Source organism: Choristoneura fumiferana, chromosome 8 (assembly GCF_025370935.1).
Source record: "Choristoneura fumiferana chromosome 8, NRCan_CFum_1, whole genome shotgun sequence".
Lineage (NCBI taxonomy): Eukaryota > Metazoa > Arthropoda > Insecta > Lepidoptera > Tortricidae > Choristoneura > Choristoneura fumiferana.
The window spans coordinates 9,438,096-9,442,786 of NC_133479.1; positions in this window are offsets into that span (position 1 = coordinate 9,438,096).

Consider the following 4,691-nt stretch of genomic DNA (forward strand, 5'->3'; position numbering starts at 1 on the left):
AACAATAAATTGCTTACGAGTATCTGTAGTTATCCCAAAAAACATCATGACAATTGTGTTTACACTAAATTCACATAGAACGTGAGAAATACGTCAAATGGTTTTGGCTCGAATTAAACCACGTCTAGTTTCATTATTCTAGATTCATTTTTGAACATAGAAACGAGTCGCTTCAAATTATATTTGAAAAGTAAATTCCGCTTATTACGTTTTATGAGTTACGTTCACTTTAATTAGAGATAATGATTGACGATCAATAAAAACGATGTAAGTCTAGCTTTTTTTTTCCAAGACCTCTCCTTGTTGCATCATATGAGCTTCCTTTGATCAATCTGAACAACAATTAGTTCAGCGACTTTAAAAACTAATGAGTTTTGACTCTTTCCTTTTTTCATACAAATTAAATACTGCTATGAATGTCCCGATCCTAGAACCCAACTGACGTCGCCTGTCACGCTATCAAACATCAAGCATTTTGCTTTAAACATTGCTTCTTGAATAAACTTAAAAGTGTAATAAAAATTAAAAAACTAATTATTTTTAAAAGTCGCTGAACTAATGTTGTTCAGATTGACGAGGACGATCTATGTTTCAATTTTTTCCTCTTATTACAGGCCACACCCGCATGTACTTAATAGTCATGAAAACTAGTTGATAGTCTATAGTGATTGCCTTCACTCGCGACTCCACTCGCGTACATCCTTAGGTCTGGCAGACAAATTGAAATTACTAAATTCGGCAAGACATGAAGTTCGAATTTTGCACTTCGTTGTAAAGGGCCAGAATTTAAGCGGCTAATTTTTTGTTCTTACTCATAGACAAATACGGAACACTGAAAAGAAGATTGTATTATTCTATTCCAGACGTCCAGCTATATACCTACATACCAATTTTCATCCAAATTCGCCTAGCGATTTTATCGTGAATAAGTAACAAACACGCACGCACACAGATACAAAAAAATCTCATTTATATTTAGCAGGTTTCGATATTTGTAACGAAATAAAACGTCAAATGACGTTTTTATTTATAATCATTGAACTTCACGCGTGGTCATTAAAACTGTTTCATCGTTAACCATACTACTCCTCTCTACTTAGTGTCTAACGCACTCGGAATCATCATAATCATTTTTATCACTTCTTTCTGTCCACAGCGGATACGAACTTCGATTTTCGAACTTCGTTTAGTAGTATAACCCCTCAGGTTTCCACCTAAAGAGGTCACCTCGTAGGAGGAGTCAACACGTAGGTAATGCATGTAAGGTAAGGCATGATTATTTGACACAGAGCTCAAAATCGCACCGAAAATAGTTGCCTCTCGGCGATTAGTCGGAGTGATTACGAGCAATACTTTGATAATCACCGCCTCTATTAATAAATAATTTCATCATTATTTATATTCAATCGAAATGAAAGATTCATCGATTATTTTTAATGTATATGTTTAGGCAATAATTTGGTCTCATTACTGTAAGGACCTACACAACAATAAAATTATTGTGGCGTAAAAACACAGATCGTAACAAGGAAAAAAATGAGAAGCGTAAGTAATAGGCAACCTCATCGCATCAGATTGATCTCATCCAGATACACTTATGTAGATAAGTACAGTCACCAGCACCAATATCTGACACAACAAGCGTGCATAAATATCTGATACGACTCTATTTCTAGGGCCGGAAGGACGTTCCAGATATTTTTGCTCCCTCCTCTGTGGCAGATACTAATTCTGGTGACTGTACGCGATACACTCAGATATAGATCTCTCCAGAAGTCAGGCACGGAACCTGTTCTTAGACCGATAAACATGTTTAGGGCGCTAAAATGTGCATTATGAAAAACATCCAACTCTACAAGCTACTTTGAATATACCGCAGACTCCACATAATTCAGTCTGACCTCCCGACAATAATGATTGTAATTCGAGTAATGTTTGTTTTGGACAATTTCATTGTTTCATTTGCGAAAGCCGCGCCGGTGTGCTCGCGTGCTGCGTAACGCTCGTGCAATGCTTGCGACAGGTACGAGTATAGAGCTAAAGTGGAGTTAAAATGACGCTATAGCTGTCTAAAAAGTTCATCATAACAGTCAGAAGTTGAAAATTCGAAGGGGAAATCAGGCTCTGGAACTGTAAAAGAATTCTCAGAAGGCGGACCAGATATTTTTTTAAAGTTACAGTCATCATCAAGCATAAGGTAGAGCACCTCACGGGATAGTAATATTTAAAGTGATAATTTGTGTAAATAGCGATGACAAGTTACGAGTTTAGAGGTTTAAATCATTCCGGTGTAGTCAGCTTCTGAAGTTAATTACTGGCACATGGGATATTCTTTCTCTTTAAGCTCACATCACATCCTGCGTTACATTTTTCCATAGGTAAGTTTTTATGCTCTCTTACCATCTGATGATAATTAAATTGTTCATTTGCCACATTTTTTAAAAAAGTTACATTAAAATATGAAATCATAGATCTTAATCACATTACATCTTAATTTAAATCATACGTTATACTCGTATATAAAACGCCCCATTTGTTTAAAAAAAAACACCAAACAAAAGATAATCTTAATTGGATTGTTAGTGGTTTATTAATTTTACTAACAAAAAACTTCCCTAGGTTCTATATTCAAATACAAACATTGGAACCACATAACAAATTAAAAGACAAAAATCATAAAAGTAGAGATTTCAATCAGCAGCATTTTAAAGTCACCAGGGAAAGGCATCTTGTGCAAACTTATCTACCCTCGTGATTAGATCGCGACGATAAGAACGTTTCGGCGAGAATGCCAAATCCTTGCCAGCATTAGAATAAAATTGCAACAATTATTTTAATTATATGCACAGAATAATAAAAATAACAGAGCGTGCGAGGCAATTTGCGCTCGACAGCAAACACACATTGGCATTTTTATTGGCTTCATCCTTCGTCGCTCCTGATTGTAGGTCCGGATTATACCCGGGAACGCTCTCCCTCTTTCCTGTGGCAATCCTACTAATATTATAAACGTGAAAGTTTGTAGTGTGTGCGAGTGCGTGCGTGAGTTTGGTACGTTTGTGTGTTTCTTTTCTTCTTCTTTCACGTTGAAACAAATGAAATTCGGTGTGTAGACAGATAGACTTCTGGAAATCACATGCATATATAGGCAACTTGTCATCTCGATATTTCCACAAGATCCTTGTGAAATCCCAAAACCTTAACAAATATTGCACGCGTTTTTGTTATACAACGTAAAACCAATGAAAACTACTGTATTTTTTTATGGGAACGACATTTAACCGAGCGATCAAAAAGCTCAAATATTCTCCCAGTAATGTTTCTACGTTGAGGACGGCAATCATTTCAATTCTGCTTCCTTCCGAACAGTACTTTAGCTCCCTACGTGGTGTACTATTTATCAAAGTGCTTTGTCCCTTCCCCGTTTCCCACGTCACTAGCTGCAACGAGTGACGTGGCAAATAATTATAAAATACTCCACGGGTGGTCTGATAGTGCTGTAAGTGGATAACCACTTCTCTGCTGATTCCATATACATTCCGTGCACCATAATAATATACAGTCATACAAAACTATGTGAAATAATACCAACTACCAAGCTACAACGTAATTCTTGAGGGTTCAAATGTAAATACTTGCACAAGTTAGAGTTGATCATTATGTTATCCCTTTGTCGAGAGCAATTAACGAGGGTTTGTTATTATTGGATGAAATAATTTTATTATTTATCCGTTTATTACGTTACCCATTTAGGCAAACTTTTAGGTATTGTAACGGGTTTATTAGTTTTCCATTCGTAGTTTAATTAACTTGCAAAATTTTGATGTTGTTGATGACTAATGAGATAGCAGTAAAAACTTCTGACTCCTTTTTGGGATCAAATTTGACTTGGAGTGCGTTAGAGTCAATAGATGGAACGCAGAACAGATCTTCTCGAATTAAGACCGCGGATCGTAGCATAGAATGTCCACCAACAAGATAAACGGATGATCTGGTTAAATCCGAAGCAACTGGAGGTATATTTTTGTGTCGTTAAGGTATATTTTTTTGTTACTATGAACTGTGTTTGCTTTGAACTCATCTAAATGATTCCAACGTAAGACCAGCGTCGGCCGCAAGGTTTTTTGCTCTTTGTCTGTAACACACCTGACCTGTAACAGTGGACGTTTTACGGCTGATATGATGATGATGATGATGATGAAGAGTTAATAGTGCCAGCTCTTTGATGTCACAGTGCCATTATAGCGCTTACGTATGGTTCAGACAGATTTAAGTGAACATTGGTTACAAAATAGCTTCACTGCCTATTATGCGCCGCCTAATACTTCAATTATTCGCATGCCAATTTTAACATAATGCCGCAAGCGTGTACGTAAGACCTGAAGGCAATCCCGCTATCCTCAATTTTTGCGTGTTACAAGCAAATTATAAAAGCACGTTACTCTCAGTGCTAAACGGTCGTTTTAAACTTTTACTTTCGATTCGTATCCGTTTGATTGAAATCTTGCACGGATTTCCGTTGTGGTAACTCGCTGTAATAATTAGTTTGCACATAAATCTTTCATATATTTCCACAATCTCTTTACCATAAAAATCTTGGCTGGTTACAAAAAAGCTATTTTGAGATATTGATTTTCATTTTTCCCATTTGCCAAGTAAAAATTTAACTACTACCTTGTAGAAATGAACGG